At 39.6% G+C, this 26,867-nt stretch overlaps 1 protein-coding gene and 1 non-coding gene across 2 annotated transcripts in view; one reads left to right on the top strand and one right to left on the bottom strand.

Moving 5' to 3' along the window:
- LOC139034858 (serine/arginine repetitive matrix protein 2-like) overlaps positions 1-26,867 on the bottom strand; it is a 120,812-nt gene that overhangs the window by 36,791 nt on the left and 57,154 nt on the right. The gene's annotated exons all lie outside the window — the stretch shown is intronic.
- On the top strand, positions 24,789-24,895 carry LOC139034977 (U6 spliceosomal RNA). Its single transcript, XR_011487538.1, has one exon. It is a non-coding gene; the product is annotated as a U6 spliceosomal RNA (small nuclear RNA).

Here is a 26,867-nt window from a genome sequence, read left to right as displayed (position 1 = left end):
AGATTTTCCAGGGGATCCATCTTTTCTTTAAGTTCTTTCACTTCAGTATCATTTTGAAGTCTGAGGGTGGAACGTATGGCCCATGAACATTTTAGAAAACTAAGACTAGTTACGTATCTGACAGACAGATGTCGGTCAGAGCCAAGGGCAGGCCACCCACTAGCTTGTTGTGAGGGTCTAGTCGGCTATGGGGTGCTGTGGCGTGGGCCTGCCGTGTCACAGGTGAAGTGGAAGTGGGGACTCCTGGCGGTTCCTCAGGGCCAGGTAGAGATCGCACTTAACCAACAGATGAGTACTGGAAATCCTTATGGAGATGACTTCTGTGCGGATGGGTTGGTGGGACCCAGGTGGGTGATGGTGATGATGATATTCAGGGAGTACATGTGTGTGTGTGCACAAGTGCTTGTGTGCGTAGAAGATATTGTAGTGGAAGGTGCATGGTTGGAGGAGTTGTAAACGGGGGGAGTTTCTTACAGCAGTATTTTTTCTATTTATAAATGAAATATAAGACTGTTGTAGAACGTGGGGAAATATAGAAAAGTATAAAGAAAATTAAAATCAGCTGCAATCTACCACCAAAAACTAATTGAAAGTACTGGATGAGTGTCAATCTGGGCTGGAAATAAACATGGAAATATAAAAATCCTTGGATCATTAAAATAATAGGAAAAGGGATTTTTCCCCTACTTTTTTCTTTTTCTTTTAGTTTGCAATGGTTTCTTCTAGTACTTTTAATGGAAATATGTATATGAAAGAGCAGTAATATATTGGGAAATTTTAGAAATTTAGAGTATGATTGTATATGTTGCTTTGTGATCTGTTACCTTTATGTAAAGCATATTGAGATTTTCTGTTGTGAATAAATATATTTCTAAAATATGATTTAAATCACTCCTTTGTTTTCCATCATGTGAATTGATTGTAATTTATTTTAGAAACTCTTTATTGTATGCATTTGGTTTGTTCCTTTTTTTTACTGTCATAAATAAATTGTATTCAGTATTCTTTTTTTGTTGTTGTTATTGTACCATACAGCTCGTGGGATCTTAGTTCCCAGACTAGGGGTGGAACTTCAGTGAATCGAACTTCCCTTCAGTGGAAGCAAATTCCTAACCACTGGACCACCAGGCAAGTCCTTGTTCTTGATATTCTTATATAATGTTTATGTGCATCTCTATTGCTTCCTTGGAATAAATACTTTGAAGTAAAATCACATGATCAATGGGTATAGATATTTTTCATGCTCCTGATACATATTACTGGCCTGCATCCTGAAAATACTCATAAATTTATACTCCCCGGGGAGATGTTTGAGAAGGGACAAAGAAACAGACGGGAGATCTATGATGAACGGACCTCGAGAAAGAGATTGGAAGATGTCTCTGAGAGGGGCCAAGCAAGAAGTCATGAGAGGGGATTCTTGGGCAAGAACCCAGAAATTCTCAGGGATTTGTCCCTGAACCAATGACAAAGTCAGCAAAGTGAGCTGAGGGCAACACTTCCCCTTGAAGAGAAGATTAAAGAAAATGATGTACATGAAAAATATTCCTTGAACTCTTAATAGGCTTTCCAGAATTTTTCTAGGGTAACTTATTATCATTCTAGTGACTAATAAGGCACTTGAGGCATAGAAATGAAGTGACTTTCCCACCATCACACTAACACAAGTGGCAGAACCCAGATTCAAATGATGTCTTCCAGTCCAACGCTTCCACGGTTTTCCATTCATTTTTTTCTATACCCCTAAGGATAGAGTGTGGCCTGATGTCTCGTGTTCTTTATACTTCATGATGAAGCAGAATGCCTTTTTGTGCTTTGGGGGCAAGGGCAGCTCCCAGAAACCTGGCTGAAGTGAGAATGAATGAGGCTGGTCGATAAGAAAGGGACAATGTCTACAAAGTGATTCTATTTGAATCTCAAAACCCACTATTATGTCATTATATATTGTTGCTAAGCATAAAAGAGATTTGTATGAGGCTCCTTTCCAGTGGACTATTCAGCTCCTAGTGCAGCTCCACAAATTGCAGGTGAGTGAGGCTCTGTGACTGACTGAGGCATGATAATCAGGTAGCAAGCAAACTGAGGCCGCTGGGGTGGGGCACGCACACACTCGCTGGAACACTCTAGCAAGGCAGCTCATTAAAGCTCTTATCAGCGGTCATTTCTCCCAAACTCACTGTGTTAAAAATGGTTAGTGGGAAGAAATGTCTGGTTCTAGGATTGCTTGCTTTTTTATGTGCTGAATTGGGCATTGAAGGCAAAGAAGAGGAGGAAGAACAGACCTGTCGGCTGCTGGGCAAGTTTGATTTGAATGGATATGTAGATGCCAAAAGGAGAAGGCAATGGCACCCCACTCCAGTACTCTTGCCTGGAAAATCCCATGGACAGAGGAGCCTGGTAGGCTGCAGTCCATAGGCCCGCAAAGAGTCGGACATGACTGAATGACTTCACTTTCACTTTTATGCATTGGAGAAGGAAATGGCAACCCACTCCAGTGTTCTTGCCTGGAGAATCCCAGGGATGGGATTGCACAGAGTCGGACACGACTGAAGTGACTTAGCAGCAGTAGCAGCAGTAGATGCCAAAAACCATTCACTTGTTACCAGAGGACTGTTTCCTATTCATTCCAGGACCATCCCAGCAAATAAGTCTATTTTGGAGCCAGTATCAGCAAAATGTGAAGGGTAAGCCATTGTTTTTGTATTCTTTTTACATCAGATGTAGGAAGTGGGGTGAAGGAGTGGTTGGAGTGTCAGAGTCTGGAACTGGAGCCATGATGCCAGCCCTGACTTTTGACACTATTTATTTGACTCAAGACAGGTGCTTACTGTTTCTCTGCCTCCATTTCTCCAAGGTAGATTTACCAGGATTGCTTAGAAACAAGAAAGAAAATAGGCAGATTTTGCCTGATATAGAACACTGCTCCTCAGAGGATGGTCTATGGAGCATCAGCATCACCTAAGAGCTTGTTAGAAATGTAGCATCTCAAGCTACATCCCACATCTGCTGAATCAGATTCTATATTTTGACAAGACCTCCTGATGATTCATGCACACATTGAGTCTGAGAGGCACTGATGTAGAATTGTGCAGTGTTGCAGCTTTACTTTGAATTGTGACTAGACTAAAGTCTCCTGAAGTGAGAATACACAGAGGCAGAATGCTGATTTATTTATGAGCCAGTGTTCATAGCAAGAGTCCTCCAACCGGAAGGCTGCCGCCCTGTTACCCTCATCCCAGAACAAATGGGATCCATGACTGATGATCTGAATTTTCTAAGAACCCATTGTAAGAAAGGCAAACATGGGTTATATTTCTGGGTGTGAAACACACATACTTTTGATGTGAAAAGAATGCCAGAGATGAAAGGAAATAAACTATTCACACTGTTCTACTGCCGTAACAAAGCAACTCTTTCTTTTTCATTTCTTTGTATTCTTTCTCAACACTTTATATAAATGCAACCATAATTTTTGCATAGTTGTGTTCATAGTAGAGACACAGTTTTGTTTGGGAGCATTTTACCTCATATCTTAATCACTTCCATGATGCTGCATGGTAATTATAATTATAAATGCATTTTGTAAAAATTTTGGCAACTTCTTTTTAAAAAAAGTTTATTTATCTGTTTGGCTGTGCTAGATCCTAGTTGTGGCATGTGGGATGTGGTCCCCTGCGCAGGGATTGAACTCTGGCCGCCTGCATCTTAGCCCGGCATCTTAGCCACTGGACCACCAGGGAAGTCCCTTGGGGGCTTCTTATATAATTCCATATTGACTGATCATAACTCCTTCCCTTTGTCACAGTTCATGCTCCATGTTTAAAATATCACTAGAGGGATAGATAAGCTGTTTGTTGTTGGCAAAAGGAAAGGCTTGTAATCAGTCCCTACTTAACTCTTTCCTGGGTCTTCTAATTCTTTTCCATTCTTACAGTGAAGCAAACGTTTAAGTGGGAAAGAAGTGCTTCTGCTCATGGCTACATTGTTTAGAGTCAGTTCATTATTTTTCAAAGAAATTTTCACTGATTAAATCTTTAACAGCATAAAATGAAAACCAGAGTTTGTCATAGTAGAGAACATGTTACTTCATCAGTGAAATCACTTAACTTGTTCGTCGCCCTTCTTTGGAGCTTCTGAAGTTTATTTTCCTAGCAAGGTAAAATAGAAAAGCCAATACACATATTTTTAGTAAAAATCTACTCCCTCATTAAAAATAATTTGAGATTTCCACTCAAATTGATTGATTGATTGGTTGGTTGGTTGATTCAGTGGTAAGAAGAAAGTATGTCCCATTTAAAAAATAATTCACTGTATCAGGGATATTTTGATTTCCCTCTCTAGTCCACCTGTTCTTATTCAATTTTCAGAGTAGTCTGACTGTTGTTTTATATCCTCAGCTCAGGGATTTTAGTTGAAATCAGTGGGAGAGAGAAGGTTGTGTGTGCTTATTCCATCTTGACTTTAACTCAAAGCCTAAGGATTCTTGAAAGTGTTACTTCAGCATCTTCTGACTTCCAGTGTTTCTGCTAAGAAGTCTGATGACATTCTGATTCTTCATATTTTGTATGAAACTTGTTGCACGTGATTTGGGTGTCTAAAATGTTAGTTCTTTGTCCTGAATGTAGATCAGAAATATAAGGCTTCATTGTGGGGATCCTGCTCATCTCTCAGCCTGTTGACTAAAGCCCAAATAGCTCATCTTTATGCCATAACATACCTATATATTAGATATTATTAATATCCAATTTACATCCCATATTTACCTTTTTGGATATACTTTCTTAAAATTTAGAGCTATGTAATTTTCACTGATAATCAATAACAGTTTCTATCTATCTATACCCAATTCCAGTATTCTCCAAGCCTCTTAATATTCCTCTATGAGATGCAACTTCCCCTCCCAATGAGAAAACCCTCACGGGAGACCTGGATGGGTGGTATTCAGGAGCCAGACTGGGCCCAATCACATAATAATTTCATTTTGGCATCATTAATGTTTACCTATAGCTGATCTAGATATCCTAGTTGGAATTTTAAGAATTCTTACTCTGAAACCCACAATTTTAACAGGATGCTAGTTTTGGTTGGCCATCAGTTAAACTGCACAGAAGAGGAAGGATTTTCTGTTATTTCTGTTATCTCTGAAATGTCATTCAGATAAGATAAAGACAATGAGATGGAAGGAAGAAAGGAATATTTTAATTCTTGTTTTGGTTGATCTAAACAAAGCTAGGATTTAGAGAAATTTTCTGGGGAACAAAAGGTATACATTGTATAATGATGCTGTGAGTATCGTAATGGAAATCACCAGTGAAAGAAAAATTATCCCAAATCCCCCCCTTTCAATAAGTACCCTGCACTCATTTAAATTTTCTCCTATTGACAGTTATCCAAACATTCACATAATTTATGTATAGTTTTAATTATAGTATAGAAACAACTTTGCACACAGACTGTTTTACCTAATATTACATGCATACTGCAGCGTAATTTCTCTAGTAGTAGTTTTTTAATGATGGAAAATGTTCCCTTCAAGTCAATGTACCATAATTTACTATCACTGGACATGTTAATTCTTTCCAATTTTTAAATATCATAAATAATTCTAAAATTAACAATTTGGAACATATCTAGTTTTTCCCTTTGGGAAGAACAATCTCTTCAGATAAATTCTCTGGGGTAGAATTTTTTCTTCAAAGCAGGTGAACATTTTTCTAGCTCTTGAAATGTCTTATTCTCTCACCTTAAAAAAGATAATGCTATATTTATTTCAAAAATGTGTATGCCAATTTATATAGCCATCTGTGTAAATTTAGAAGCCAGTTGTCTTAGGATGATAAAGCCCTTCATGTTCCGTCTCCTGGTTCTCTAGTCTTCTCTTCCTGTGCCATACCTGTTCCTATCCTGTCTGCCAAGTGTCCTGACCTTCCCATTCCTAAAATGTTATGCCCTCTTGTGAGCATGCCTTCACACTTACTGTTCTCTCTGCTTGCAGCATCCATGCCCTGCTTTTCTTTCATCCTTTAAGCCTCAGCTTGGCTGTTAAGTCCTCCAGTTAGGTGCCCCCGCCTCTTTAGGTGCTGGTCCCAATATCTATCCCTATTGTCATGTTTATCACAATGCATGTTTGTGCATTGCTTGGCTAGTTTCTGCTTCTTTGCCTAGACACTGAAGTGTCTCTCTTTGTCACCGTTGCATTTATAGTATCTAGCACCAGTGGAACTCGGTAACTATGTATTGAGTGAAAGGCAAAGCTAAACTAAACTAGAAAATTCAGTTAAAAAGATATGGAGGAAAAAATCTAATCTGCCAACAGGGCTATTTGCTATTAGATATTTAATTCAAAAATATTTATTGAGTAGAAGACATGGAGTTATGTACTATAGCTACAGAGGACATTACGAGAAGCCATTCTGGAAGATCTTGCTTTCAGATAGGTTATAGTTTGGTTAAAACTGAGAAAAAAGAAAGAGTTAGAAATAGAATAGTTATTTTTAATGGAGAAGATGCTGTGATAGATTACCAGAGAAATAATTTTCCTTCTTATGGCTAGGGAATGGAAGGGTTTCCATTTCATTCATGGTTAAATGTAAGAATGATAGAAAACAGACATTCCTCAGTCAAAAAATCTAGACGTTAACAATCAAATCATGACAGGAAAAGTGATCTATTGGAGTCATATATAGTATAAATAAATTTTATATATTGCTTATATGTAGGTCTATCATAAGTATTTTCATGTATTTACAAAATTTTGTTATTATAATTAACATCCAGAAGAAAACCAGAGAAACTTATAGGGAGGTAAGGGGGAGGGAAGTAGACTCATATGGTACTGGGGTCTTTCAATAAATGGGGAAAAATGTACTGAGGAATTATTGGGTGTTTTGTGTGGTGGTGAGAATTGAGAAGAGAAGAATATTTTTGTGAAAAGAGATAACCAAGTGTCCAAAAAGATGCTTCCCAGCCCAAGCCGATCAATGATGAATATGATTCATACTTGAACCCTTTACATTTGCAATATCTTTTCATGAAATATTACCATGCTCAGAGAAGGCAGGTGCCCATTGATGTTTTGGCAAAAAGCTCCAGCACCAATCCCAGCTAAAAGCTGCTTTCCCCTCCACAGATCCACTCACTGACTGAGCCTAACAAAAGCTATTTCCTTTTCAGGTTCAGCTTCTGGGGATTCCGTTGGATGAAAACCATGATCCACACCATCAAGGAGATTAATGAAAGATATTTTGCCCAACATCACTTTGAGCTATCAGATCTTTGATACCTGTTACACTGTCTCCAAATCCGTGGAAGCGGCATTGGTATTCCTTACAGGGAAGGAAGAAAACAAACCCAGTTTTACAAACAGCACTGGGGCAATGCTGGCAGGAATCGTTGGAGCAGGTGGATCATCCTTGTCGGATGCTGCTTCAAGAGTTCTAGGGTTGTATTACTTACCTCAGGCATTTCAGAATACTCTGCCAGGTACAAATACATAAAGAAGCAAGCTAGTGAAACTGCAGCATAGAGTAAGGGTGCTCAGGTGAGGCTGGGAGAAGTTGCAGACAAAGAGGCTGGTGGTGATGCTGATATTCAGTCTGCCCTCAGCAACTATGACTGGTGACTTCAGACTCTTCTACATCCCTTAGGATCCTGCCTTAGTTTGGAGCTTGAGATTGTGGCCCAGCGGGTTTTATGTCGACTTCTCACAAAGCAGTACTCTCTGAAGCACTAGGTGAAGTAGAGTAGGTGATGGAGCCTCCTTGTAACTTGATCATGTAACTGGAATTAGAAATCAGGTGTCTCCACTTCCAAAATGAGATTCTTCCCTACATATGGCTTCCGTGATATCGGTGCTTGTGAGGTTGCAAAGAAGAATGTAAACTTTAGCCAAAATAGAATAAGACTCAGTCAGTTCGTCAGTTCAGTCACTCAGTCATGTCCAACTCTTTGTGACCCCATGGACTGCAGCATGCTAGGCATCCCTGTCTATCACCAACTCCCAGAGTTTGCTCAAACTCATGTCCATTGAGTCGGTGATATCATCCAACAATCTCATCCTCTGTCATCCTCTTCTCCTCCTGCCTTCAGTCTTTCCCAGCAACAGGGTCTTTTCAAAAGAGTCAGCTCTTCGCATCAGGTGGCCAAAGTATTGGAGTTTCAGCTTCAGCCTCAGTTCTTCCAATGAATATTCAGGACTGATTTCCTTTAGGATGGACTGGTTGGATCTCCTTGCAGTCCAAGGGACTCTCAAGAGTCTTCTCCAACACCAAAGTTCAAAAGCATCAATTCTTCTGCACTCAGCTTTCTTTATAGTCCAACTCTCACATCCATACATGACCAATGGAAAAACCATACCCTTGACTAGATGGACCTTTGTTGGCAAAGTAATGTCTCTGCTTTTTAATATGCTATCTAGGTTGGTCATAATTTTTCTTCCAAGGAGCAAGTGTCTTTTAATTTCATGGCTGCAGTCACCATCTGCAGTGATTTTGGAGTCCCCCAAAATAAAGTCAGCCACTGTTTACACTGTTTCCCTATCTATTTAACTTGAAGTGATGGTACTGGATACCATGATCTTAGTTTTCTGAATGTTGAGCTTTAAGCCAACTTTTTCACTCTCCTCTTTCACTTTCATCATGAGGCTCTTTAGTTCTTCACTTTCTGTCATAAGTGTGGTATCATCTGCATATCTGAAGTTATTGATATTTCTACCAGCAATTTTGATTCTAGCTTATGCTTCATCGAGTCCAGCATTTCTCATGATGTACTCTGCATATTAGTTAAACAAGCAGGGTGACAGTATACAACCTTGATGTACTCCTTTCCCAATTTGGAAGCAGTCTGTTGTTCCAAGTCGAGTTCTAACTGTTGCTTCCTGGCCTGCATACAGGTTTCTCAAGAGGCAGCTCAGGTGGTCTGGTATTCCCATCTCTTTCAGAATTTTCCACAGTTTATTGTGATCCACACAGTCAAAGGCTTTGGCATAGTCAATAAAGCAGAAATACATGTTTTTCTGGAGCTCTCTTGCTATTCCATGATCCAATGGATGTTGGCAATTTGATCTCTGGTTCCTCTGCCTTTTCTAAAACCAGCTTGAACATCTGGAAATTCATGATTCACATAATGTTTAAGCCTGGCTTAGAGAATTTTGAGCATTACTTTACTAGTGTGTGAGATGAGCGCAATTGTGCGGTAATTTGAACATTCTTTGGCATTGCCTTTCTTTGGGATTGGAATGAAAACTGACCTTTTCCAGTCCTGTGACCACTGCTGAGTTTTCCAAATTTGCTGGCATATTGAGTGCAGTACTTTCACAGCATCATCTTTTAGTATTTGAAATAGCTCAACTGGAATTCCATCACCTCCACTAGCTTTGTTCGTAGTGATGCTTCCTAAGGCCCACTAGACTTCACATTCCAGGATGTCTGTCTCTAGATGAGTGATCACACCATCATGGTTATCTGGGTCATGAAGATCTTTTTTGTATAGTTCTGTGTATTCTTGCCGCCTCTTCTTAATATCTTCTGCTTCTGTTAGATCCATACCATTTCTGTCCTTCATTGTGCCCATCTTTGAGTGAAATTGTCCCTTGGTATCTCTAATTTTCTTGAAGAGATCTCTAGTCCTTGCCATTCTATGGTTTTCCTTTATTTCTTTGCATTGATTGCTGAGGAAGGCTTTCTATCTCTCCTTGCTATTCTTTGGAACTCTGCATTCAAATGGGTATATTGTTCCTTTTCTCCTTTGCCTTTCACTTCTCTTCTTTTCATCACTATTTCTAAGGCCTCCTCAGACAACCATTTTGCCTTTTTGCAATTTTTTCCCTTGGGGGTGGTCTTGATCCCTGCCTCCTGGACAATGTCACGAACCTCCATCCATAGTTCTTCAGGCACTCTGTTTATCAAATCTAATTCCTTGAATCTATCTGTCACTTACTTTGTATAATCATAGGGGATTTGACTTAGGTCATACCTGAGTGGTCTAGTGGTTTTCCATAAGGTTAGGACAAAGCATAAAGAGAAAAATAGGAATAATCTGTAACTTATGAAAAAATTGGTCATCATGGAGCTATATAATTTTAGGAGGTCTTATTGGAGCTGATGCAGTAATAACATGGGATGGCGATGGAATGGGATGGGGAGAATGTGACATATCTTCTTAACTGCATAGTTGCTGAGGTTGAAGGGAAGGTATGTATGTATGAAATGTATATAAGCGTGTCAGAAATTCGTGGCACTGGCTACTCTACTTTCATTCTTCAATCCTCCCTGATGGAAAATTCATACAAGGACCATTGGCAAAAAATAGAAAGATACCTCATTTATTTAGGTAAGTGGCTATAAAATGAGGGTTTCTAGTAAGTTTGTTGGAGAATAAGACTTAAACTTGAGGTTGAAGTGAAGCTTCCTACCATCTTTCTCAATCTAATTCTTGGGACTTACATACCCAGAAATCTTGGCAGAGAGAAAGAAGGAAAGAGAAGAAGAGAAAAAAGAGGGAAACCAGTGATGATGGAGAGAGAGAGAAAGAGAGAGAACAAAGGTCACACCCTCCTTTCAATGGCGTGACCCTGAGTAGGAAAAGTAGTCCACTGGATGTCATCACCTTAATAATTAGTCCCCCAGCTTCCTTGGGGGAGGTGGGAAAAGGGGCCCAAGTGCTCCCCGTAGCAGTCCCCACCCTCCTTGGAACAGGGAGAGGGGCAGAAGTCCTTTTACCTTTGGAAGGGTGTGAGAATAAAAAAAAGAACTTTTAAGTCCCTCTTTCTCCAATACAAATACTAAGAGATGGTGTAATTTGAGGTTCAGCTATTACTTGCTAATAACTGCATGAATACTTTCAATCCTAGGTAGGCTATGTCTCTATACCAGCTTGCTTCCTAGTGACAAATACCAGTTTCCATCTTATCTTTGCACCGTGGCCAGTGATAAGATCCAGTTGGAGGCCACGGTACAACTTATCCAACATTTTGGTTGGGTCTGGATAGGCGCCAACCTATGCTGATGATGATTGCGGAAAATATGGAATAAACATTTTTAAGGAAAAAATGGAGTGTCAGCCTCTGTGTTGCATTTTCCGAAACCATTCCCAAAGTCTATTCTGATGAGAAAATGCAAAAAGCTGTTGATGCTAGAAAGAAGTCCACTGCCCAAGTCATCATGCTCTATGCATTTGATATTGACCTCAGCCCTTTCGTGCTGGAAGTGGTTTACCATGACATAACTGACAGAACATGGATAGCGAGTGAAGCTGGGATCACCTCGGCCCTCATTGCAAAGCCTGAATGTTCCCCATATTTTGGTGGAAATATTGGCTTTGCAATACCAAGAGCTGATATTCCAGGATTAAAAGAATTTCTTGATGATGTACATCCTGGCAAGGATCCTAATGATGTCCTGACCACTGAGTTTTGGCAAACTGCTTTTAACTGTACTTGGCCCAATAGTAGTGTTCTGTACAATACTGACCATGCAGTGAATATGGCTGGTAAAGAGGACAGATTATATGCCATGTCTGATAAATTCTGTACTGGAGAGGAGACGTTGGAAAATCTTAAAAATACCTATCTGGATGTGTCTCAGCTAAGAATTACAAACAATGTCAAAACAAGCTGTGTATTCTATGGCATATGCCCTGGATCGTCTAAGTAGATGAGAAGAAGGATTTGGGCCATAACCGGGAAACGCTTGTGCATATATATCTGATTTTGAGCCTTGGCAGGTAAGTTGTTCATTTTACTTCATGAGTTTAATATGAAAAGCATTCATACTATTAAAACCGTCCATATGTTTTTGTATGCTTCAGAGATGTGATTTTATCACTTGCTCACCCAAAAGAAATGCTTACTTATATTAACTAAATGGAGTAGGAAATGGCAACCCACTCCAGTATTCCATGGACAGAGAAGCCTGGTGGGCTTCAGTCTATGGGGTTGCAAAGAGTTGGACACGACAAAGCATACATGTTACATAAACGGTCATTTTAGAGATTCCATTTGTTAACAGAGTTATTATTAGGTTTGTTGTGAATGATAGAAAACCCTCCAAAATAAGATAGGTTTTTACCCTTTACATGAATGAAGTTTAGAGATGAGCATTCTGGGACTGAGAGTGACTTAGGGATCAAGGGTCCTTCTACCTTGTCATTTATTTCACCACTCAATCTGTAGGCTCACCTCGTAATTCCACTGGCTAGTCGGGCTTCAGCCATCATGTCCACACTCTAACCAGCAGGAAGGAGAAATTGCAGACATAAATGGAGACAAGTCTCTCCATTTAAGGACATTTCCTAGAAATTATGTACAAGCCAGGATCCAGTTATATCATCACATGTAGCTGCAAGGGAAACTGAAAGATGTAGTCTTTGTGCAGTGTCAGAGGGGGCAATGTGAGGGCACAAAGGCCCAGAGGTGAAGATGATTGGGACCATCTTGGAGATGGACTCTCACATCTCCTATCTCAGGTCTGATATCCCAGCAGTTCATGTTGGGACACAGAAGCCCTAATTATTACCAAGCCCTAAGCATTACCAAGATGCACACCTAAGTCAGAGTACTTCTCTGCTTACATACTTCAGTATCTCCCTTCTCCTATAAAGGATAAAGCATGAGCAGCCCTGGTCTGACACCATCAGTACCCTACAGTCTAGGCTGTCAACACCTCTGACTTATTGCTCCTTGTACGACCCTCATCACTTTATTCTCTAGCAACACCAAATTGCTTGTCCCAACAGAGTCCACAGTGGCTGGAACCACTGCATCTTCATTTTAACTTTCAAGTTGACCCCACAATGCACTTAATTGTGTGTCTTTTTAACCTCCACCAATCTGTGGCAGATCTTCATTCTTCCTTGTGAACAGAATAGTTTTCATAAATACTGGTCAGCTATTTATAAAATGTTTTAAAATTTACATTTGTCTAATTTCTTTCCTCATGATTACATTTAGGTTATGCATTTTTTGCAAGACAACTGCAAAAGTGATACATATCCTTTTTTATGTCTCATATAGGATGCCATTGTGTCTCATTAAATGACACATTAATATCGTTATATATTCTGTTGCTCAAAATTTCCCAGGTTTGACAATTGGGAGTCACTTTGGGTTGGCAGATATTTCTTTTGGGCAAGTCACTGTAATTTCTGATTAATTTACTTTCTGGAACACTAAGATATTGCAGGTTCATCTTGTATTTCTCTACCCAGTCTTATAGTAGCCATTTATCCTGAATCCTATTTACATTTACTGTAGAATGGAATTAGAAATCAAGATCCGAGTAAGAACTAAGTTGTTCATAGCCCTGGGGAAATTGTGGTAAATTCAAAATGAGAAATTAACTTATGCTAAAGGTTAAGATATAGAAATTAAGTTATGGTATATATTATGCTATTTTTCATCTTTAAAGAAATTCTCTGAGTACTTCTTTTTTTAAATAAAATGGATCCTTTTGTATGGTAAACAACAACGCTTCATTGTTTGATGATTTCAATATTATAATTTAAATTTTCTCAAAAAACAAGAAATATGTGTTAGGATTGCAGATAAAAAAGCTTTTAGGAAGGGTCAAAGGACCACATAGTGTCAGTGTGAATGTTGATGGTTTAGTCCATGAACACATTCTTTGAATAGTGAAAGTTAAATCTGAAAAGCAAGACCTCACAGTAGAGAAAGTTAATGGGCACATTTAAGAAAGTTTTATAAATGAATCACAAAGTAAAAAATTGTGATTGATTTAAAACCAAAATGATACCTTTTACTCTTGTAGTTTATTTGACATTTCTTAATTCTTTTGTGTGCATTGTGGTAGGGAACTCTGTCCTGCTGTCCAATGAGGATAAACAGGTAGACTTATGGAAAGATTGTAAGGTGTCAGCCTTTGAAAATTTCCTTGCTTAACTCTTCTGAAGACTGGAAAAGAAAAATAAGTCTCTCCTCAATGGACTAGGCAAAAATGTTACCCTGTTGCAAATTCTGATGTAGTTGTCATGTTGACTGAGAACAGTGTATAGTAAAAGAGGGAGGGATAAAAGGGCAAGTGTATTGTGATTATTATAATATGTCCCTTGGTGTGGGCTTCCCTGGTGGTTCAGCTGGTAAAGAATCCGCCTGCAATGCAGGAGACCTGGGTTGGGAAGATCCCCTGGAGAAGGGAACGGTTACCCACTCTGGTATACTGGTCTGGAGAATTCCATGGATTGTATAGTTCATGGGGTTGCAAAGAGTCGGACACGACTGAGTGACTTTCACTACACTCCCTTGGTATACTGACTTACTAAAACCTTTCAGCTATATTAACGTAATCCCTATGACAGAGGTAGGGCAGGAATGATTTCCCTTCTTTTATGGACTGGAAAACTAATGCTTAGTTAGGATATACGACTTGTCCAAGCTTACGTCATTTGACAGAGCCAGAATACGACTCCAAGTCATCATACAATAATTCAGGCTCTTTCGGCTATATTGCTCATCTTTCTGGTTTGTGGAGAGTAGGGATTAGACTAGGCCTCTGGCTGGAAAACAGACTAGGCCTCCAGCAGGTGGAGCTGACGAAAACCACGGGCACAGGATGTATCTCAGCTCAGACTGGTTACCTTCTTACTACAGGACACATGCTCTTACCCCAGCTAAGGTTGCTGGCGGGAGGCGAGAGTACTAGAGGTCTTGTTTTGTTAGGGGCTCCTCTTTATGTCTACGGAATCATTCTGTAGGTGCACACTCAACTCCATCTACTGTTGCAGTCTTGGCAATGGCCTCTTTGGCACAGCCTTGTCTCATATATCATTCCCTTGGCTTAGAATCTCCTTGATCCCAGTGTTTGTCAGGCAAATTGCTACTCATTTTTTAAAACCCAGCTCAGAGGGCCACTTCCTGGGAAACCGCCTTGAATTTTTCTATGGCAATTAGTTAGCCACTCCCTCATCTATGCCCTGATATACGGGGAAGGGAACGGTGGTAGTGGGACAGACTGGTACCTATCAGTGAAAAAATCGAAGAGGGACTAGTCTCTCTCCTCTAGGTATGTAAGTATTAGGAAATATCAGACATCACTTTACCTTGGTATAGATCATTACTAGCCAATAGAAACTTAAAAGGCACACAGGTAATTTAAAAAATTTTAGTATCCAAATTAAAAAATAAAAAGGAACTGATGAAATTAAACATAATATATCTGATTTAATCCCAAATAATATTTTAACCTGTGGTCATGATCATGGTAACATAATATAAAAATAATTTTTTGAAATTAGTAATGAGAGAAGTTACATTTCTTTGGCCTAACTTTTTGCAGCCCTGTTTGTACTTTAGACTTGTAGCCCATCCTGATTTGGCCAGCTGCTTTTCAGGTTTCATGTGTGGCTAGAAGCTGTTGTATTAGACAGCAAAGATATAGAGAAGGAAAAAATTCAGTCCCATGAATTAGATACGAGTTTTGAGATTATTTTCTTTATAAAGCCTATTTTCTAAGCAGCAAAAGTTTTACAAATTGTTTTTTTTCCCTGTGTTGTTCCTCTCCCTGTTTTTCTAGCTAATGTAGTATATGAAGACACTTAAGTTTACAACCCATAATGGAATGAGAATAGAAATTGATGATAATGGAGATGTGACTGGATATTATGATATTCTAAATTGGCGATTAGATGATAATGGAGAGGTCGCCTTTGTAAAGGCTGGAGAATATATAGTCACACACTCTAAATTTGAACTTGTGATGATTAAGATTGCAACAATATTTTGGAACACTATGTCATCAGAGGTTAGTTATTCTGATATCTTATTTTGTTTACATATAGAGAGAACTGCATTTCTGTGTTATTTCAGATGCTATGGAATATCAGAAACCTAGAATTGACTATTCTAATTTTTCCAAATATAATGCATATCTTTTCTGTATAGATTCAGATATTTTGAAAAACTTTTTTGGATTATAGTTTTAAATATTAGTTCTGTGATTTTGTTCTTTTTCCTTGAGTACTCCAGAATATTTGACTTCCTTTGTCTCTCTTGTTTTCATTCATTTTGTCTCTGATAATTTTTGTTTTTTTCTTTGCTTCATCCTTACTCTCTTTATTATTTTCCTGCCTTTATTCAGTGCTCCTTGTTAACCTTTTATTCAAATATGTATTTTTTGAACATCTTTTGACTTTCATCTTAATGTCTGAAATACTTTTGGCTTTTCTTTAGTTTCTTTTCTGAGATAAGTGAACCTTTTTCATTTCTTCCATTCTCAAATCCACTTATGTTTTAAACTTTAAAATATCACATCTCCAAGTGCTTTTCTGAGAATATTTAATTGAAGTGCTAGGATATTTGTTTAAACTATTGCAGTATTCTTCTGCTTAATGGTTGTGTCTGTGTTTTAGAGAGGAATTTTAACTTTCTGGAATATTTATTTTTTATTGAAATATAGTTGATTTACAATGTTGCATTAATTTCTACTGTACAGTGAAGTGACTCAGTTTTATATACAGGTACTTTTCTTTTGCATTATTGTTGCTCACAGGATATTGAATATAGTTCCTGTGCTATAAAGTAGAGCCCTGTTTTTTACCCATTCTATGTATAATAGTTTGCATCTGCTCATCCCAGACTCCCAATCCTTCCCTCCGCCCCCCTTCCCTCTTGGCACCATAGATCTGCTCTCTGTATCTGTCTGTTTCATAGATATGTTCATTTGTGTCATATTTTAGATTCCACATGTAAGTGACATCATATGGTATTTGCCTTTCTCTTTCTGCAGTGAACACTGAGATGAATGTATCTTATTGAATTATGGTTTTCTCCAGGTATATGCCCAGGACTGGGATTGCAGGATCATATGGTAGCTCTATTTTTAGCTTTCTTAAAGTTTTTATTGGAGGGTGGTTGATTTACAATGTTGTGTTAGTTTCAGGCATATAGCAAAGTGAATCAGTGATACCACTGTCTCTTTTTTAGATTATTTTCCCATATAGGTCATTACAGAGTACTGCGTAGAGTTGTTTGTGCTATGCAGCAGGTCCTTATTAGTTATCATTCTATATATAGTAGTGTGTACAGGTCTGTCCCAATCTCCCAATTTATTCCACCCTCCCCTTACCCCCACTGGTAATCATAAGTGTGTTTTCTACATTGGTGACCCTACTTCTATTTTGTAAATAAGTTCATTTGTACCCTTTTTTAAAATTCTATATGTAAGCACTATAATATGATGTTTATCTTTCTATGTCTGACTTAACTTCACTCAGTATGACAATCTCTAGGTCCGTTCATATTGTTGCACATGGCATGGTTTTGTTCTTTTTTAATGGCTGAGTAATATTCCATTGTGAGTATCTACACCCACACACCATATTTTCTTTAACCATTCCTCTGTTGATGGACATTTATGTTGCTTCTGTGTCCTGGCTATTTTAAATAGTGCTGCAATGAACACCGGGATGCGTGTATCTTTTCAAATGATGGTTTTCTCTGGATATATACCTAGGAGTGGGATTGCTGGGTCATATGGTAGCTCTGTTTTTCAGTTCTTTGGGAATCTCCCCACTGTTCTCCACAGGGGCTGCAATTTACATTCCCACCAACAGTGTAGGAGGGCTCCCTTCTCTCTACATCCTCTTCTGCTATAATGTTTTGGTTTTCATTTTCTGCTTTCTCCCTAGAGTAAATGAATATGGAGGCACAATTACATTTTTGGTTATTTTTTGGATAAGGATGATGGGTTTGGGTGGCTCACAAATCTCTATTTCAAGACTGTCTTCTTTTCTTAGTAGAGTGAAGAGCAGTTTATTTAAGGAATGACTTTTTTTGTGGAAAGTGAAGGCTTAGCTTGACTTTGGATTTTACGGTTCACTTTTGTTTCTACAGAGTTCTTAGTTTTCCTTTCTTACTTTTTACCCTTCCTGTCACATTGCAGAAAAGGTACTTCTCCCTCTGTACCCCTTCTGGTCCCATCACAGTGGTGAAACCATCCTTTGGAGTCCCACCTTCAAGACCTTGCCCTATAACCTGACATTTTATTTCTAGGAATGATTTTGTCTGCTCTCTATTAACCTTAGCTTGTCTTCTCCCCCTTACTGTTTTCTGCACAGTTTTCCCGAGTTCCCTCATTTTCCATACATCTAGGGATGAAGAGGGCTCTCTAGAGGTGTGCTTGCTGGAATTTAATTACTTTGAAATTCGTAGTATTTTTAGGCTCTTTATGAAGCTGAAGTAGTGGGTCATGTGTGGTTTTATTTACATTAAAAAAAAATCTGTTTGGTCTTTTGCAGAGACTGTGGAGAGATTCATAATTTAGCAGTTAGCATTACCCTAATGGTAGGCTCACAGAGGAGCCTGGCAGGCTCCAGTCCATGGGGTCGCAAAGGGCTGTGCATGACTGAGTGACTAACACATGAATAATTATAAAAGTTTTAATCCTTCTACCTCCTATAGCAACAGGAGGGCTTTGATATGCAGAACTGCAGCTCTGAACATTTTAAAGGAGAAGCTTTTAAAAGAGAGACTGGGTCCCCTGGTTATATAATGTAAAGATAATACCTGGTGAAGCCCTGGGGGAAGTTCACGGGAAACCTCATCACTTACCAAGCAGCTGAACTTTTTACCCTGAGTGAAATATTAGTGGTAGGACTGTAGGTCCTTTGATATTATAGTTTACTGTTTACCTGTAGTGTTACAGTAAAACAACAGGGTGGCAGAAGGGCATTGGCAATTTAATCTTCCATGTGAATCTGCTGGAGGAACCAGCAGGAGGGAGAGAGAGTTGTAAGTGGGTGTCAGGACAGCCAGCACTTTTTTCTTTGTGGCTGCAAGACTATTTTGGGGGGAGGATATCTTTCTACATCTTGTTTCTTGTTCATGTATTTCCTCTCTTCTTGTATGGCCCTTTTGGCCTGAGGTCTGAGGTCCCTAAATAGTCTTCTGAATCATACTGAGAAAGGATATAGAAATATGTGACAAGAAAATTAAGATTCCTGATCTCCTGTGCTATGCCAGATACCGAGGGCATCTTTTTATCTCTCTCTCTCTCTCTCTCTCTTTTTTTCTTTGGTCCTTGGTTTTCCATGGTATCAGTAAACATATACAGACTCATATATACTCGTACATACATGCATACATATATACATAGATACTACTCCCTCCCTTACTTAGCCCGGCCTTAAGCAGCTCTTGAATACATGGTTAGTGTTAGTCACTCAGTCGTGTCTGACTCTGCCACCCCATGGACTGTAGCCTGCCAGGCTCCTGTGTTCATGGAATTCTCCAACAAGAATACTGGAGTGGATAGCCATTCCCTTCTCTGGGGGATCTTCCTAATCCAGGGATCCAGCCTAAGTTTACTGCATTGCAGACAGATTCTTTATTGTCTGACCCACCAGTGAAGCCCTTGAATACATTATGGCAGGATAAAAGTAAACACTTAGTGTTTGCCACTGTAGGGGCCATAGCTCTCTTCTGCATTTTATTTCTTTGAATTAGAGCTTCTCTGTTCAAAACAGGTATCCCTAGCCACATGTGGCTTTTAAAATTAAAATTAATTGCAATTAAATAAAATTAAAATTTTAGTTTCTTAGCACATTAACTACATTCCAAGTGCTTAACCGCATGTGTGGCTACAAGCTACTATATTGGACAATACAGTATATGACACTCCATCATTGCAGAAAGACAGAGTTGCTCTAGGCCTAGAGTATAAACCAATTTCTGTGGCCCAGAACTCTCTTCCCTGAATGGGGCCTGAGATTGTTCCCTTTGTATTCCTAGAGCTAGTTGTAGAGCAGGTGCTCAATATAATGTTTTGCATGAAAAAAGAGATGTTGCTACTTGTATATACAAAATTCATAGAATGTTTGTTCTACTAGAAACTGGTGGAAAAGGAGTGAAATGAACCAGTAGATTTCTATTTTAACAACATTTCATTAGGGCATAGTAATTTTATTTTTCTTATCTTTATTAAAATTAGAGTTATATATATTAATACATTTTATTTATTTCTTCTCCCTGGCTGCACGATGCAGCTTGTGGGATTTTACTTCCCCGACCAGGGATCGAATCTGCACCATCTGCAGTGAAAGACAAAGTCCTAACCAGTAGGTCGTTAGGAAATTCCCAGGGTTGTACTTGTATAATGAAATTGGTTCAAATGTAATTCAATACAAATTCACTAAGCATCTACTATGAGTCTGCCTCTGTGTTAAGCACTGCAAAAGGACCAAAAGACTACTGCCCTTGCAACACACATAATCTAATCATTAATTAACTGAACAGGTATTTATTGAGCACAACATTATATGTGATGCACACTGTTCTAAGAGCTGGGGATGTGTTAGTGTACAAAACAGAACAAATTCGTACTTAACAGGACTAACATTTCAGTGGGAAGAAAGAAGCAAATATAAGATAAATAAGTAAGTGATATAGTATTTTAATGGGTGATAATGTTAAGGAGAGAAAAATAGTAGGGGTTATGGTAAAGTGCTGGGGGGAAGTGTAATTTCACATAGTGTGATCAGGGAAGCCCGCACTGGGGTGACATTTGAACAAGACTGAAAAGAAAGTGAATCCATGCATTAAATCTAGGGGAAAAGCATTCCATACAGAAGAAACAGCAACTTCTAAACCCTGAGGTAGGGGTGTCTTTGGTATTTTAGAAGAATAGGAAAGGGTTCAGTGTGGCTGGAAAGCAAGAGGGTAGTGGAAGAGGAGGTGAGGGGATGAAAGAGGAGGTGAGGGGGTGAAAGAGGAGGTGAGAGGGGTGAAAGAGGAGGTGAGAGGGGTGAAAGAGGAGGTGAGAGGGGTGAAAGAGGAGGTGAGAGGGGTGAAAGAGGAGGTGAGGGGGTGAAAGAGGAGGTGAGAGGGGTGAAAGAGGAGGTGAGGGGGTGAAAGAGGAGGTGAGGGGGTGAAAGAGGAGGTGAGGGGTTAAAGAGGAGGTGAGAGGGTGAAAGAGGAGGTGAGGGGGTGAAAGAGGAGGTGAGGGGGTGAAAGAGGAGGTGAGAGGGGTGAAAGAGGAGGTGAGAGGGGTTAAAGAGGAAGTGAGAGGGGTGAAAGAGGAGGTGAGGGGGTGAAAGAGGAGGTGAGAGGGGTGAAAGAGGAGGTGAGGGGGGTGAAAGAGGAGGTGAGGGGGTGAAAGAGTGTCAGGTCACATAGAGCCTTGGGGGCTGTTGAAGGACTTTGGCTTCTACTCTGAGTGAAATGGTGAGCCATGGAGAGTTTTGACAGAGGAGAGTTATGATCCCACTTAAAATTTAAAGAATTATTCTATCTGCCATGTTTCAATTAGACCAGAGGGAACAAGAGTAGGATCCACTGGATTTGCTGATGAAATGACCTTGAAAGTCTCCTGCATCAACACTTAGTAGATGGCGTAGGCATGATTTAACTCATGATAATAAACTGAGTCTGGAAGTTGGTGAGCAGGTGGGCCTGAGTGAAGGTTCATGTGGGCAAGTAGTAGAAAATATGGTTGGAGATGACGGTTGAGACTGGTGGTGTCAATGACAGAAATGGGGAGTTGGGGAGGAGGAATTGGGTAAATGGGGATAGGTTTGGACATATTGAATTTGAGGTGAGGATGGAATTTCAGAGCAGGGACATGTTGGAAGTTTAGGGTATGGAATTAGAGGTTAGGTGGGAAAGGCTGGTGCTAGAGTCAAGATTTGGGAGTTCATGTACAGAGGTGCTGGTTGAAGAGAAGAGAATGAATCAGCTGCTTTATACTGAAAGATAAGAAGAGCAAGAACCAAAGCCAAAAGAATGCCAGCAGTGATGAGGTAGGTAGAGGAAGTGGAACCAACACAATAAATAAAGAGGACCCAATGGAAGCCAAGGGAGCCTGCATTTCAAGGAGGAGTTGATCAAGAGTGCCAGATATCTAAGAGAGAGAAAGGAGAATGTGTCAGACATGACATGAAACATTTTAGTGAGGTGAGTGGGTTGGAAGTGAGATCATGAGGCTGAGAAGGGAAGGGATACTCAGAAAGAGAACAAAAAGGCATCAACTTATTGTGATGATTTTCAAAGAAATGTTTATAGAGAGCTCTTTTTGGTGACTCAGACTGTACAGAGCCTGCCTGCAATGTGGGAGACCCAGATTCGATCCCTGGGTTGGGAAGATCTCCTGGAGAAGGAAATGGCAACCCACTCCAGTGTTCTTGCCTGGAGAATTCCATGGACAAAGAAGCCTGGTGGGCTATGGTCCATGGGGTCACAGTGAGTCGGACACGATTGAGAGACTAACGCTAACACTTTTTAGAACGTTGGATCAGGAGGGAGGAAATACAGTCATTCTGTGATCACGCACACATATGCGCGCACGCACACACACACACACACACACACAACTTACAAGAAGCCAATCTATTATGTTTGACAATACATATTTAAATAATCTTATATACTGTAACTGAGCTCAGAGATTTCTACTTTCCATTGTTATCTAATCAGATTTATCTTGCAAAACTCAACACAGTAAAATTCTGATTTCCAAAATGAATCTTCTCACTTTCCAAAATGAATCTTTGTTTAATGGAAAAACACACCTCATCTCCTTTTTAAATGGGAAGCTCCTCATTTACATTAAGATCTAAATTTACAAACATTGCACTTATAATGGACTTCAATGTGCACAACCATGTACAATGTACTATGTTTATCACAGAGTTTTCTAAACTCTTTTTACGAGAAAATATCTCAGTGCTGTGCCTCGCCCATTTTTCCTTTTTGCCGTGGAATTTTCCTTATGGAGAAGATCTTTCATTTTTGTTTTGTATTGACTCTGAATGATACTCAGGCTATGTTGGGATGACCTTGCTGAAAAGTCTTTCTCAGGCACTCAGGATGATTTTTGGGGTCTCCCCTCAAGCAGAAAGAGGCTTGACAAATTGTCCTCTCCTCAGAACCCCATGGACATGGAGCCTGGTCTGAGTCTTCAAAGTCAGAAAAAGTTAGGTTTAGCTTTGCTAATTTCTAAGAAGCAACCACTGGACTTTTCTAGAATCCCATTTCTAGAGTCAACTTCAGGACTATTAGCAAATTCCTCTAGGCGTTCCAGATCATTATTCTCTTTATTATTCTTTTTTAAAGCATTTTATTTATTTATTTATTATTTATTTATTTTTGTCTGTTGCTGTGTGCAGACAGTTGCAGTGAGCAGGGCTACTCTGTTGTAGCGCGTAGGCTTCTCACTGTGGCGGCTTCTCTTGTTGGAGAGTACAGGCTCTCGGCGTGCAGGATTTGGTAGTTTCAGCTCACGGACTCAGAGCTCAGGTTCAGTAGTTGTGTGTGGGCTTAGTTGCTCCGTGGCATGTGGAATCCTCCCAGACCAGGGATCGAACCCTTGTCTCTTACACTGGCAAGTGGATTCCTATCCGCTGTGTCACCAGGGAAGTCCTGCCTGTTTTTCTTGCCCAGTTAGCCTAGGTTTTCCAAGAAATCACAAAATGTCCACAGAAATCCAGGTGGAAACTTTCATAGCTTGGCAGGTGGTAGAGATGAAGGGCTTTGTAATGTGTTGTATTTTCTTCCCCACCCAGTGTGTACTGATGTGTGTCAGCCTGGGACCCGGAAGGGGATTTGTCGCGGGGAACCAATATGCTGCTTCGACTGCATCCCCTGTGCTGATGGACGCATATCACGGGAACCAGGTAGAGATGATCATTTTTCACTGACATTAAAATGCAAGTAGATTAAATATACTTTGGCAAAGAGGGCCTTGGGAGCCTTCTTTATAAAGAGATGTGAACAACTTATCACAAAAATTATGGTCCATCAAACTATTGGATGTTCTGTGCAGTGTGAAAAAAATACAACCTTGGGTTTTAGTCCTAAAGCTGCTGCATTTGGAAAGAAGACCAGAATTCATGAATTTCAGAGAGGAAAGTTTTTAAAATGAGAGGTTAAATATGAATGCATGGATTCATGTATTCATGAATCCTTAAAATTATGTTATAATACTTTTATAATAATTTCAATTCATTCATGAATACTTAAAATTATTTCAATTTCTGAAATAGATTAAACATTAGTTATGAAAAATAGTGAATAACTAGTAATAAGTAAATTACAGTTCTATGTTTTACAGACTTATCTCTAATTTAGAAATAAGAGATCTAAAAGTACATCCCTAAAGGAAATTGGTTTAAGACCATAATTACTCAAAGTTTGTAGGACAGGTAAAATCTGTATCTATTGTTATATGGATTGTTCACTACAACCTGCTGAATTGCTGTTCTTGGCCAGAATTTTTGTTGGGCTTGGTAGGCTTAACCTTATGAAGCATCTTGCAGCAGGTTTATTTTTATTGCTACCTTCTGTTAAAAATAACACAAATTGTACTTGTCTTTTGCCAAAAGGTCCTCAATAGCAATTTAGTTAAAAGAAAATTTTAAAAATGGAAAATTTTCCCCAAATGGAAAAGAAAACACATTATCTGAACTACTCAGGGGATTCCATGTACCCCAGACTCTGCAGAGTTGTGTCAAGAGAAATCCAGTCTAGCAGTCAGAAGTGATTGAGAGGAAATTCCAGTCTTTACCTGTATCTTTCAGAGAATGGTGAAGAGATACATTTCATAATCCACCACAGATTCACCTCAAATTTGTCTTCTGTAGCAATATTCTCCTTTGGCTTCTCAGGTGGTTCACTGGTAAAGAACTCATCTGTCAATGCAGGAGACATGGATTCAATCCCTGGGTTGGGAAGATCCCCTGGAGAAGGAAATGGCAACCAATTTCAGTATTCTTGCCTGGGAAATCCCATGGACAGAGGAGGCTGGCAGGCTACAGTCCATGGGGTTGCAAAAAGAGTTAGACAATTAGTGCTCACTTTGGCAGCACATATACTAAAATTGGAACGATACAGAGAAGATTATCATGGCCCCAGCGCAAGGATGACACGCAAATTCGTGAAGCGTTCCATATTTTTCAATCCCACTTTTGGGCATACACACCGAGGAAACCAGATCTGAAAGAGACACGTGCACCCCAAAGTTCATCGCAGCACTGTTTATAATAGCCAGGACATGGAAGCAACCTAGATGCCCATCAGCAGATGAATGGATAAGGAAGCTGTGGTACATATACACCATGGAATATTACTCGGCCATCAAAAAGAATTCATTTGAATCAGTTCTAACAAGACGGATGAAACTGGAGCCCATTATACAGAGTGAAGTAAGCCAGAAAGATAAAGACCATTACAGTATACTAACACATATATATATGGAATTTAGAAAGATGGTAATGATAACCCTATATGCAAAACAGACAAAGAGACACAGATGTACAGAACAGAATTTTGGACTCTGTGGGAGAAGGTGAGGGTGGGATGTTTCGAGAGATCAGCATTGAAACATGTATATTATCTAGTGTGAAACAGATCACCAGCCCAGGTTGGCTGCAAGAGACAAGTGCTCAGGGCTGGTGCACTGGGAAGACCCAGAGGGATCGGGTGGAGAGGGAGGTGGGAGGGGGGATCGGGATGGGGAATACATGTAAATCCATGGCTAATTCAAGTCAATATATGACAAAACCCACTACAATATTGTAAAGTAATTAGCCTCCAACTAATAAAAATAAATGAAAAAAAAAGGAGACAATTAAAATGACTAAACAACAATATTCTTCTTTAGAGTCTCTGCTCAGCTAAATGTCCTCCAAGTGTTTTCAACCTCAGCTAGTATGGTTGCTGTTTTTATTTCCTTTCTTCTAGTTCTCAACCTTTGCCTGACTATTGTATCAAATCTGCATCTGGAGGGTGAAGAGGGGAAGGCTGAGTGGGCAAAAACAAATTGTCTTCAGTAGGTAAGGAAGATGTTGAATGGAAGGCTGAAAACACTCATATTTTATAATAATCAACTGTATCCCTGTCACAAACCTCATTTTACCTTAATAGCTTTAATGTTCTCACAGATTTGTGGATTGTTCTTAGGTTTGTGAGGGGATATGCCACCCTTTCCAATTAGATAATTATAGGAGAAAGAAAGAGGCATCTTACTTAAAAAGCTCCATGCAGAAACAGCTGAAATCAAGGAGGGAGACTGAATTTCCAAAATTGAAATGAATTCTCAATCTTTACTATTAGCTGCACACTCTAAGACCATTTTATCACTGCTTTTTTTTTTTTAAAGATATATATATATATATTCTGTATAAGAAATCTCAGTGAGTCCAGTATGAGGCCTTTGGTTCTTCTGGGCAATTCACAGCTGATGGGGACAACTGGATCTCTTTGCAGTCCGTCCTCTGTTCTTTGTTCATTAGGTCAAAGGGAATGTGATCAATGTGGTGAAGGCTACTGGTCCAATGCACAAAGGAGTGAGTGTGTGCTGAAGAAGTGGAATTCCTTGCTTATAATGAGGCCCTGGGATTCGCGCTTGTCATTCTCTCCATCTCTGGGGCACTTGTGGTCTTGGCAGTCACAACTGTGTATGTGATGCACAGACATACTCCGCTGGTGATGGCCACTGACCGGGAGCTGAGGTCTCTTACCCAGGTTTCTCTTGTCATCACGCTGCTGTCTTCCATGCTCTTCATTGGCAAGCCCCACAGCAGGTCTTGCATGGCCCGTCAGATCACTCTGGCACTGGGGTTTTCTCTCTGCCTGTCTTGCATTCTTGGTAAGACTATTTCACTGTTTTCAGCCTACAGAATTTCCAAATCCAAAACTCGACTTATATCCATCTGCCCTCTTTATCGGAAAAATATTGTGTTAACCTCTGTTCTAGGTGAGATCAGCATATGCATAGCCTATTTAGCATTGAACCCCGCAAGGGTGTACAAGAACATGGTATCTCAAAATATAAAGATTATTCTGGAATGTAATGAAAGTTCTGTAGAATTTTTGTGCTCTATATTTGGGATGGATGTCTTCTTGGCCTTACTGTACTTTCTTAAAC

Source organism: Odocoileus virginianus, chromosome 4 (assembly GCF_023699985.2).
Source record: "Odocoileus virginianus isolate 20LAN1187 ecotype Illinois chromosome 4, Ovbor_1.2, whole genome shotgun sequence".
Lineage (NCBI taxonomy): Eukaryota > Metazoa > Chordata > Mammalia > Artiodactyla > Cervidae > Odocoileus > Odocoileus virginianus.
This window is presented reverse-complemented; position numbering and strand designations above follow the sequence as displayed.